A 12,350-nucleotide genomic window follows, 5' to 3' on the forward strand; every position below is an offset into this window, starting at 1 on the left:
ACTTCACCTCCTTCAGAGAGAGCTTTGCAGGGAGCCAAGGCAAGGTGCTCTCCTCCTCCAGGGAGACCAGAGGGACCTCACAGCAAAAAGAAATAAAAAGCAGATCCTTGGCCTTTTAAAATTTAGTGCTGAGGGTGATGAAAGAAAGGGCAATAATTCTCTTGGATTCACTTACTGTCCAACTTTCGGAGACAAGATTACTTACTCTTTCCCTGCGGAGAGGGCAGAAATGAACAGCAGGTGCTCTGACAGGGTTTAGGCAATTACCCACCCCTGGTCTGGCTGTGTAACACCAGTGAGCATCTTTTTGCAGCTATAGTTATGCAGTCCCTACGACAGATCCCCTCCTGGTAGGGAGATGGAGTGGCAGAAAGCAGAGCGGGCTGGGAGCTGAGCCCTCTGCGTTCAGCAATGACTTTGCCCACTTTTAACTCATCTCTTTCTGTAGTTCTTTACACCTACCAACACCCTGCTTTGGTTTCTTTAAAAGCTGTCTGTTTATTATATGTGGGTGAAATCTGGTCATGCTGTACTGTTTATTAGTCCAAAACTGAGGTCAGGCAGGTTGGATTTCTTTCCCAAGTGCTTTTATAATATTTGTGTTAGCTGGGCAGCTAAGTGCTGTCAGATGTAGCGGCAATGGAGCTTGCTGCTGTTGAAATTTTTATGGTTTCATGCATTTTACAGCATCACCTGTCAGACTCCAGCAATCATGATGTCACCTGTAGTGGAATATATAAATTTGAACAGAGGAGACTGGAGCTAGGGGAGTTCTTCAGGAATCTGGGCTCCTTTCTCCCCTCCTCCTCCAGTGGGGAGGCTGGGAGGTCTTAAGGCATGGCAAAAGAAAAGGAGCAGACCTCTCTTCTCCCTCGGGCTTTGCCCCAGCCGTTCTGCAGGATCTGGGCAAAATCGCTGCCTTCACTCCAGCTGTAGTTTCCATACTGCCTCTTTGTTTTGCTGGCTGTGTCTCTGGGGATATGGTCTCCTGTATTCATCCGGAGGCATGGGAAAGGCTTGGGCGGCGCTGGGGAGTCTCCAGTGGCTATGCCCTTGTCTGGTACCCCATGCGTGTGGGATGGAGATGTCGGATCTGGCAGCAGAAGCAGGTGCTGTGGAGGCTGGCAGGGAAGGATGGGAGGAAGGGTGGCTTTACTGGGCGAGTGTTTAAGCATTTATGAAGGGAGCGATGGGAGGGGACTTATTCTCTGTGAATAAGCAAGGACTGCACATCTGGGGTACCCTCTGCCTGGTGCACTCATGGTCTGTGGGCAGCGCTGGTCTCACCGTGCTCAGCTCTCTCCTCCTGGGCAGTATTTGGTCTCTTTCCAATTTTAGTGTCATTGCGGTTTTGATTACAGTCAATTTACAACAGAGAGACCTGGCGAAAGCCCTCGGGGAGTGTGAGGGCTTGTTGAGTGCAAGTTGGTCAAAGCCTAGCGGAGGTTTGAGCTGCGTGGCTGAGGGCAGGGGGACGCGCTCTGCTCGTGGCATCGGGCGCCGGGATGGACGTGGTTCTGCATGTCGTGTGGTCCTGTCCTCAGATCACCCATGGTCCACATGCTCCACTGAAGGTGGGGTTCAGAGATTAATGAAAAGACTGGACAACAGGTCAAAGAGTGGCTCTGATCTGTGTTTTTGGAAGCAGGAAAACGATTGTGTGTTTTCCTGGTTCTCATTGGTTGGTGTAGTCTTTTCCCTGCAAACACTACCTTAATTAAGTATCAAATGAGCATTAGGATGATATTCCATGTGGCTTAACAACCCTAAATGAAGACATGTAGCCCTACTGCTGAGCTATAAACCCTCAGTAAAAATGGCTTAAGAACATACTGATCGGTTTTAAGAGCACTGTAACTGATACGCATCTTATGGTATCGTTAGGCCTCAATAAATCTGTTTCTAATAATCGCTATTTACTGAGGTTTCGCAACTATGCCAGAGGTACATATCTGTTACCTTGTGGTCCAGCCTCAATAAATGTGTTTTTAATAATCAATTGGTACTTCAATAATAAACAATAATTGCTTTATTAAATAAGAATTTGAACATGTTCTGCATTTCAGTCATACTGAAATCACCGTCTGTTTTTTTTTTTTCACTCTGAAGGAGCTTTTACTGACCAGCTATTGGTACTAGTGTGCACCAAACGTTACTGTTCCTTATAGAGCATCGCTGACTTTGCCTGATTTATAACTCATGACAATATTTCAGTGCTTTGTTTCTACCCTAGCCTAACCAGTCTATCAGTTGCTTCCAAGCAATCTTCCTAGGAGGTATGCTGCAGTCCCTCTTACGGATCATTAACTGGAAATGAACTTGGGACCTTTGGATATAAACACACCGCCTGATGCCATACAACCTAGCAGACCAACACTTTTAGTTGACAGTGCAAGTAATAGTGGTATGGGACTCTAATCCTTTACAGAAAAAACAATAATTGAAGAAGGAAGTTGATTTCTTGCAGTGCCATTGAGAAAGCTGTATTGTTTTTCAGGGCCTGCATCTCAGCCCAGGTCTTCAGAGCCAGGTGTTCCCATGGCACAAACATCCCAGCTCGTCTGCCACTGACTGCCCTCCCATGCCGTGTCCAGTGCTGCGGCATCACTGCGGTGAGTGCTGGGCTGGGGAGAGAGCTGGAACGCGTGGCCCTGTGCCTTGCTGGCCATACTACGCTGCTTCCTATACTGCGGTGCTCTGCGGAGAAGGGGGCTTTTGGCTTTGAAGTATGAGGAGGTTTGTCTCCTTCCTATCAGTGTCTAAAGCGAGTTTTCTTCCCAAGGCTGCTTCAGGATTCTGCTGAGTGTGGTCGAGCATGGCAATGCATCCCTGGACTTCAAGAGGCCAGTCCTGGACAGGAGGTGAGGAACACAAGCAATAGCCATGATTCACATTGCTCTATCCAAATACCCAGTTGGTTCATCTTGCGTCTTAAATCATCTGTGATTTGAGACCTTTACAATCTTGTGTACCATCATGCTTGGAAATACTCTGCCCTCCCAAGGCACAGCAACTGGTTGTTCCTGTACCTGCATGGGTGAGAGATGGGCACTGCTCATTCAGCATCTTCCACTTTCATTTCACTTGAGAAAAGCTTTGAATCCCAGTCCCATCCCTACCTTCTCAAATGACTTTTCAGTGTTGGGTTGGACCACACTCCTCTCCCCTAAATGGGACCTTCTGCAGAGCGTCTAGCCACACAGGGCCATTAGTGGCTCTGAGGCGGGATGAGTAATTGTCCCCCACTTTGCCACCCCACACAGCTCACCCCAGCGGGGCGAGCGGAGGAAGCATGCTGGTACACCCCCGCGGATGCCAAACCCCTTGATGCAATGAGAACCGTATGTGTGCGTCTGCGTTCCTCGCGTATGTCGAATGTCACATCCGATTAAGGCACATCAAGCCATAATGGGTGCAGAGTTCGATGCCTTTAATTAGTCCAGTCAAAGGCAGGAATTCCCTTCTGCCGAGTGAGGCTGCTCCCATGACAAGAAGATTAGCAGCCTCAGCTTGTGATCGTCGAACTCGGAGTTTTCCATCCCACTTTAAGTCATTTGCAATTTTCTGTTCCTCACGCTGGTAGTTTTGAGGGGCTGGTTTCATTCTGGGAGGGCAGGGGTCAAAGCATTTTGGTGAATGATAGGGAGCCCTGTCCCTGGCGTGTGTTTGGACGCGTCTGCTCCCTCCTGGACTACCTCTGGGCTAGGCATTCGTATGTCTGTCTGGGAACCTAGGAGTGCACCAGGACCTCTCTGGGGAGTGCTAGCACTGACAGGGGTGTCTGGTGGACATCAGCTGGCCCACAGTATTGAGAGGTGCAGTAATGAACACACCAAGGAACAGAAATCCTCCTGTTCAGCAGCACATGCCAACCATGAGCTGCTTGGGAGGAGACGTATCATCATCCTTCAGCTGTCTGCAGGAGGGTTGCTTGCTAGTAAAGCAGCTGGTAGGTGCTTGTGTTTGAGCAGTCCCGTGTTGCCGTCTGTCCCTGCTCCCGATCGATCCTGTTCAACCACCTCTCTGTCCTCAGGGTTATAAATTCCTGTGGGCAGTGCTGAGCCCCAGTGCTGTGGGGCCAGAGATCCACCGAGAGCTGCTCTGGGCTCCTGATGGCTGCTGCTGGTACCTAACAGCTAGTACTGGCTGTGGTGAATGCGGATGAAGTCTTGAATACCTGCGATGTGGTCTTATATGGTTTAAAATGTCCATTTCTAGGATGTTATTGAAAATCCCAAACCTGTGTGTCTTTCTAGGTTATTTTTTATGAATGTTAAGATTTCTTATGCCATTATATGTCACCCCATTACTGTAGTTAATATCAATAGAGGGGAAATATCTTAATTCCATATTTTGTCTCCTTTTTCTATCCTTTTGGTTTAAGCTAAGCTCTACAGCTCTACAGGAGCTTGAGTTTATTGTTTCTTTGTCAGAGCTGTAGAAAGGCTTTTGTGTCTGACTGCTTGTCCATTTTCTCTGCTAAGTACAATATTCCTCCCTGGACTCTTTGATATCCTGAGATTTTTCTCTTGCCACAGCAAAACTATTAAACTTTTGACTTCAATGGATCTTTACTTTGGTAACTTAATGCTGCCTTCTCTGAAAATTGAGTCCTATGCTTGCAAGTAACTCTGCAGTATCTCACGGGTCTACATGGAAGTGGGTCAAAGGTCTGGTTAGCAAAGCCTATTCCTGCCATCTGTAAATAAGAATAAGTTGTTTGGGAGTACACTAAATACTGTGGAAACGTGAGAACTAGAGATGTTTGGGTTATTGTTGGATTAACGGCAGCAAACTGAGATATCTGGGTAGAATTCTGTATCAGAGATAAAATGATCACTTGACAGACCAGCAGTCTTAAAATTTAAGAAATTCTTGGAGTTTTGGGACCGGGATCTCAGCTGATAGAAGCATAAATCACCAAGACCAATAAGCTCTTTCTCAAAACCATGCAGGTGAGATAGACACAGGCTGCAGCTTTTAGTGAAGTCGCAGAAAGCAAAGCGCTAGGGTTGGTTCTGCGCACAGTGCTAAGTGGTGCTTCGGGTTGGTGTTTCTGGAGACCCTCATTTTGTTATTTTGGGGTAGTTCATAACAAACACCCCAGGTTCTCAAGCTGGGGGTTCTCACGTGCCCCTGGGGCCCTGTGGCCACGGGCAGGGAGGGGATATGAGCGTGGCGGTGACTGATGCTTCCTGCCTGCGAAGGCGGCTCCATCTGCAATAGTCAGGATCCAAGATTTAAGGTCAGGCAGGATGAATCATTTTCAGAGGCTGGCAGGTTTCCAAGTCACCCCTATCCTGGATATTACCCTTCATAAAGACCACTGTGGTATGCTGCGTCCTTCGGTTGGAACAGTATTTTCCTAGCAAATTACTCCGTGGTGCACCTGGGATGCAGTGATTTATGAGACAGATTTGCATGAAGGATATACGCTGCATATATAAGGGGAAATCATACACGAGCTGTTTCGCTACAAGCTGGAAGGGGCTGCGCTGGCTGTGGAGGAGAGGAGAGCGAGGCGGCGAAATCCTGATCGAGCCATCCGGCCGTCGCCGATGGGGCCAGTGTTTAGTCAGGTGCAGCCCAGCTCGTGTGCATAACCCTCATGTTATCTTACCTTAAATAAAACTTTATTGGGACGTGTCAGAAAGAAAGGCCTTGGCTCAGACACCATGAAAGGGAAGTTTATTTAAGTAATTACCAATGAGGCAGTGGGTGCTTCCTGAGAATTAATGACTGGTCAGCTTGATGGCCTTTTCACGATCCTTGGGAAACGTCCCGAGCTGACGGCCTGATGGCGTGTAGGAAAGTGCAGATGCACGTCGGGTTGGGGTGTGATAGGTGGGCGACGCTTCTTTTGGTGACTCTCGGGAGAGCAGCTCAGCAGAATGGAGCAGTGGAGGTTCTTGCACAGCCTTGGGGGAATTCCGCGGCTCATTTAATTGCAGTGGCTTTGAGCTGACTTCCCGAAAGGTCTTTGGAAAGCTCAGCCTTAATATCCTCTGCCCTGGTCAGAGGGAGGTAGCCTTGGTTCTCCCCCAGCCCCTGAACTCTAGGGGACCCGCACTGGTTTACTCAAGCAAAGGATTTGGCTTGGTTGGTCTGAGACTGATCTTGTTTAGTTTCCGCAGCTTGTTACTGCTTCTCTTGCATTCTTGTAGAGGTTGCTTGGTTTCGTTCCTTTTCCTTTTTCAGTCCTGTATGGAAACCCCCTGAGCTTTCTAGTACTGTAATTGCCATCATTAATAATAATACCTTTAAATTTTTCTATTCAGCCTTTCTAAAATGTTTTCCTGACCATCATCATCTTTGCTAATTGCCTTCCTTCAGTGTCCTGAGGAAACTTGCGTTTTCTAGAAGTTATGCCAAGGAAGGACAGGGGAGTTGGCCTTTACCATCCAGTGGAGAAGACAGACAATTTTGAGGGGCCTTCTTGTGCTCAGAATGAGGAGGTAAAGGCCCCAGAACACCAGTAACCGACCAATTCAGGAAATATCTAGCCTGAGATGGGAGCTGGGTGCCAGCTCCTGCAAAGGGGAATGTAGGTCAGCCCCTACCTCACATTTGCTCATAGACAAAGGGGCCAAGTGGAGCAGAAAGTAATGGAGGGTTCCCCACATAATTGCACTTTGCTGTGCTTCTGCCATGCAGAGGGATCTCGGAGCCCAAATTGACAAGGCTGGGGTGTTGCACAGGCACGTGAGAAGGAAGAGAGCTGTTTTGGGCTTAGGAGGGGTGATCCTGCAGGCATGGGTGGAGGAACACTGGTGGATACAGGGTAGGGGAGTGGGAGCATGGGATTGGCGAGAGGTGCTGTGGGCTTCATTCTTAGCCGAGATGGAGCAGGAGAATTTGGAGAAGTCCTTTCCTGTATCCCCCAGAGCTGTATGAATCCCCGCTCATCTCTCCACACATGCAATGGCTGTTCCAGCTGCTTGTCCAATGGCTTTTTAACCCCAGACATAAACTGGCCTTAGGAACCTCTTGCTCTTGTGTCCTTCTAATCTGTCCCAGACAGAAGAAATGGCAAATTATTCTGGGCTTTTCAGACCATCAAAAAGGCATCTGCTGTTCCCCGCCCTCTCCCATGCTGCTTGAGGCTAAGTGGCCTGCCGCCAGCTGCGTTAATGATGGTGGTGTCGAGAAGTGGCTGAGATGGAGTGTCAATAGCCATGAACTTGGGTGGAGGGAGGGTTGTGCTTGGTTTAAGGTCTGTCTCAGCCTCGTCTCCTTGGCAGTACTGCTCAAGGACACCAGCACTATTCAGAAGTCAACTCCAGAGCAGTTTGTCAAAAGCCCTGGTTTCTAGGAAGTCCAGGGTGCCAGACCTGGACACCTGAGGTGGGGTGGCACACAAAGAGGCAGGTGGGACATGTTCTGGGCAGGCAGAACTGGGAAAGGTTTGCTGGTGGAGCCCAGCTTATGTTTCACTAGCAGGTGACTGAAACCAAGGCATTTCTGTGACACTTCAAGATTTTGAAAAATGATCATTTTCTGATGAATTGTAATGAAAATTTTCAACTAACTCTAAACCCAGGCTTTGCTTTCACCTAGACCCTTTCTTCTCAGTCTGTCGCTCCTTTTGGTTTTGCCCAGCCGGCAGCCTGCAGGATGCCGAGCGTTAGAGCTGAGGAATTGTTAGCGAGCAGGGTGCCCTAAATGCCAACAGCAGATGCAATAAAGAACTGTTCCTTTCCACTTGAAATGCCTGTTGCATTTGCCAGGCAGCCAACACTGTAAATTCATTCTGACTATTTAAAAAAACCTTTTAAAGCTTTTGAATGGTTTCTGGCTCATTTTGTAGCAATAAAACCATAGTGTCTGAGAGCCAGACGTTCAGGACCTTACCAAGTAACTAAATACAAGATACTTGGAAGCATTGTCGAGTGCTTAGGAACAAGATAATTGCACTGGCCCTTACGCCGTTGTTTGCATGCTCATAATCACTGTCTTGGGCTCTGTCTAGTGACATTTGGGGTTACTATGAAACAAAGAAATAGGGTTGGGATTTGCAAAATGAGAATCCCACCTGCTGTGGGGTGGTGGAACAATTGTGTGAAGAAAACAGGCAAAGAAGGCAAGCGAGGTGGTGAGTTTTCCTTCTCCTCTTGCTGCACAGAGCTAGGAGATCAAACCTTGCTTGTCTTGTCTGGTTTTGTAAGGACAGATTTCATCTTGTCCCTTCAGATGACTCCTCCGAAGGAGGCAGCATGGAACTACCCGTTTTCTCTCCTGCCGTGGTTAGGGTGGTACCAGGGCTTGCTTCCTCCAACAGTTATTCAGGTCTGCAGGTGTCAAGCTCCTCTGTTAGGGCAATGCATCTCTTCGGAAGGGGAAGTACCATATATGTGCTATGCTGATGTTGTTTTCTCTAGACATCTGCTCTTCTTTGGGTTGGAGACAGGATAATGAGCTAGGCGGACCTTTGGTGTGACAGTTTGGTCATCCTTCTGATCTTAGGTTGAGTGGAAATGGCAGATGTTGGCCCTCATCCTGGAACAGGAGAGATACTGAGCACTCATGTTACTTTGAGCGGAAGCTGTGGCTGCCCAGCAGGGTTGGGCCATCAAGGGGAGTTGCTGGAGGTCGCATGAGATCCACAGACTTGGTCTGGTGCTGCTTGGAACCAGCACCCTGTGCAAGGGAGGGGCCACCAGCCCAGGCCACCACAATACTTCTTGATGCTTGTTTTCCTACCTTGGAGATAACACCTGGCCTCCACTTTTCCCTTGCACGCAGGAACCTACGACAGTTTGGGCTGCCTCCGTCTTGATTCTCTTGTCCTGGGAATGGTGCTTACTCCCTGAAGAAAGTAGAGCTCAGCAGCTTTAGTTGGAGACTGCAAGACTCAATTTAGGCTCCCAGTCCACAGCATGGTTCTGCCTTTCTCTGACACCCATCATCATGGGAGCCCTGGGGACAGGTTGGTGGTCACAGGGGTCACCAAAGTGACTTGCTGGAAGGTGATTTTCCTCCAAGCGACTGAGCGCACAGTGTGCGTGCATGCCATGGTACCCAGTTTGCCAGATGGCTCCCTGGCATCCGTTCAGGGATTTTCCATGCAGCAGGGAAGAATATAGTTGGGAATGGTGATAAATGGTCTGTGAAGATTTGTCTGGTACCGTTTTGGTCTTCTGGGAACGAGGACCTCATTGCAGATCAAATGTCTGATCTTTTGCTGGCATAAATCAGCATAACTCTACCAAAGTTAATGGAGTTGTGCTGATTTACACCAGCTGAATTCATACCATAAAAAAAATCATTCATTTGCTGTGTCTCTTCTCCATTTTTCCCCTCTCCTTGGATTAGAAACGAAGTCTATAAAGCTAATATGGTCCCTGCAGCAGCATAACTTCCACAGAGTGTTTGCTTGAAGAGGTTAAAAGCCCTATAAACTGCTTTACATTCTCTAATAATAGAATGCAGATGCAAAGGGGAAGGATTTGATGGTCAATTAATGCAGAAACTATCCAGTGCTTTGCATAGATCCTACTCCCTGGCTTTGAAATACAATGCCCAATTAAAACCTTACCCAGAACTATACCGAGATTAAAAAAGTAATAGTAATCTGCAGCACTCTAGGTAGCATGCTGCAGTTTTCAGGGTGCCTCTGAGCTGTTCCTCATAAACTCTTGGATAAGATTTGTCTGGGTGTTTCCAATTGCAACTGCTCCTGGAGAAAAGCTGTGAAGTAGCATTCAGCTGGTGAAGCTGGAGAGAGGGTTATTTTACAGAGGAAAAGAGGAGCGGGGGGGTGAGGAAAGTGTCGACAATCCCCTGTGCATTCTTCTGAAAGGAAAAGAAAAAGATAGTTACTGTAAATGTTCTGCTCTTCGGCTGGGTTATCCTGCGGCCTCGCTGCCGTGCTGGGCCAGGCAGTGCCCGCAGAGTGGCTCTGGGGATGGGATGGGCTGACGCAGCGTCAGCATATTCCAGGAACTTAATTTGCAGTTGGGTTGAGTATCACTTGCTCCAGCTTTCAGGGGCGGATGGTATTGATGACCTGTCAGGACGTCTCTGCATGCGATGGTGGCTGCAAAGGAACGGGGTAGTTTACGAGCAGACCTTATTTGGCAGAGTGAGAGAGGTTAGGGCTGCAGTAGTGTGGATGGGATCTGGATTTAATAGTCCAGAAGGTGGAATGAAAGCCCTTCTCTTTCAGTAGTCCACACCACAAGTAGGAGCTGAAAGGGGAGAAGGCAGTTTGGGCAGCGAGGAGCACCGGCAGTAATTAATCAGGGTAACAGCCAACCCCTTCTTGGCTCTAGAACTTACTCAATGGTAAAAAACACCAATGTGGAAATATATCACGTTCTTTTAAGGGCTCTAGTAATTTACTTGCTGTACAGAGCAACAGGAAGGTGGAAAAGCAGGGCTCTCTGCATCCGAGGTACCTGGAGACACTTTCTTCAGGACTGAGCCTAAGGGCACGGGCTGCCTTTGCCAGAGAGACCTTCCCCCGGGTTGCTGGGTTGTCTGGACTGAGCCCACTCCTTGGTCAGCTCTTGCTGGCTAATGGATCTCCTCTGTATTAATGAGATGGAAGGGATGGGGATCACATCACTGACCTTAACCACCAAAAACTTGGGTAGCTTATACAGCCAGTTGTTCATCTGCCTGTGTGGTCAGTGCTCAGAGACTGTCTCTTCAAGGAAAATCAATGCATTTTATAGTAGAGATCCAAGGAAGGCCAGGTCCTTTCTCATCTCCTTTGATGTGCGCAGAGCAAACTGGCAACTGAGCAAAGCCAGTGGCTTGTGCAGGGATATGTGGTGGTGACTTCCCCTGGGCCGGAGCAGGAGGCATGGCAAGTCCATCTGCGAGGCATCAAAACCCTGATGGCAGCCCAGCATGTATTGTTATTCTCTCTCTGCTTCTCTTTTTCTCCTTTTCATGGTTTGTAAAGAGGACTGCAATATACAAAGTTTTTTTAAAAAGTCTCCAAAACAACTAGTAGAAAGAATAAATCTATCACAGATGGCCTAGAGCCTGTTGGGGATGGGGAGTCTTCCAGGTGGGTCTTCAAGTCCAGTTTAGACTGAAAGTTTCGATGTGTTTCTGTCTGAGCTCACACGCCGCCTTCTGCCCCTGGTTTTAGTCCCAGCTGCGTAAATCTCAGCACAGATTGCCAAGGTCAAGGGGAATTGCCCAAGTTTGGGAAACTAGAACTAAATGAATGGAGCATGATATGAAAGCATAATGGGGCTGATTTTTTTTATTGCAGGAAGGCCTCTCGACACCGTTCTGACAGCATAAAGGGTCATTTACATCTATTTTAAGCAACGTAAAAGCTTGATCCTCATTTACACATGTTGAAAAGAAAATATAATATGTACCAAGACTAAGCCCCTTCCTACTGCCAAAGTGATGGAGAGAGACTTTAGTGTAAATAAGGTTCAGGCCTGTTTTCAGTTTCAGCGCCACGAACGTGCTGGTGCAGGCACAGGAAAGATGCCAAATGTATTTATTTTGGCCCGGCGGGGTGTTTCTTCAGTTTTCTGTCTGCAGAAGAAAGTGAACACGCACGTTTTGGCTCTCCCTTCCACAAGAGCCACTGGAAGTGTCACTTCCCCCCTCTCAGGCGGGGACCAAGGACGCCGTCCCAAAGGCCACTCTACAGAGGATGCTCTTGTTGAGCAGGACCCGGGGGAATGGTGGCTGCTGAATGGGCACCTTTGTGACAAGGGTTGCGAGTTCTCTGTTTCCAGCTGCTAAGCTGCTCCCAAGGATTCTGCAGCAGCTTTAAACCAAGCAGAAACCAAGGATGCACAAGCTGACAAACTCTGTTTGTGTCAACTAAAGAAAAGCAGCTCTTTGCCGGCTGACGGAAATGGGCTCCAGACCTTCTCCTGGGGTGGAGGAGACACGGAGTAACTGCTCAAAGATGTGAGTAGTTTCCTAAACAGGATGATGATGACAATTACAGGCTGATAGAGGCTCAGTATTTACATCTCCTTAACTAGTCAGACTTTCAACCCAATCAGAGTCCGGGAGAGCATTGCTCTTCCCCGAGAACATTGAAGGAGACTGTGATTTATCATGGGGCACAGGGGCAAGTAGCTGATACTCCACAGAGGTTCAATAATACGGACCATCTGCACACAGATTGCGATGCAGCCTCTCCCCGTCCTTTTTTCTCTCCACGTAGGACAAGGGGCAGCCTAGATCTGAAGGGAGGTGCAATTTTAAGCAGGGCTGACGTGCCTCTGTGCCAGCGTGGGACGGATTAGAATTAGTTTCTGCTAATTTGCTCCACATGGAGCTTTCAGTTTGAATTCTGTCTCCCAAATTAACAGGCAGACCACCCTCTCGGTATCCTGACTGCTGTATTTCCCGTTGTGAGGGAC

General features: G+C 48.2%; 1 long non-coding RNA gene across 1 annotated transcript in view; it reads left to right on the forward strand.

Moving 5' to 3' along the window:
- LOC148056471 (uncharacterized) overlaps nt 1-12,350 on the forward strand; it is a 67,890-nt gene that overhangs the window by 33,150 nt on the left and 22,390 nt on the right. The window contains exons 7-8 of the long non-coding RNA XR_015703320.1: nt 2,498-2,612; nt 2,783-2,861. This is a non-coding gene — a long non-coding RNA (uncharacterized LOC148056471). The remainder of the gene's footprint in view (nt 1-2,497; nt 2,613-2,782; nt 2,862-12,350) is intronic.

Source organism: Nipponia nippon, unplaced genomic scaffold (genome assembly GCF_047370975.1).
Source record: "Nipponia nippon isolate SJK-2023a ecotype South Korea unplaced genomic scaffold, ASM4737097v1 scaffold_14, whole genome shotgun sequence".
NCBI classification, from domain to species: domain Eukaryota; kingdom Metazoa; phylum Chordata; class Aves; order Pelecaniformes; family Threskiornithidae; genus Nipponia; species Nipponia nippon.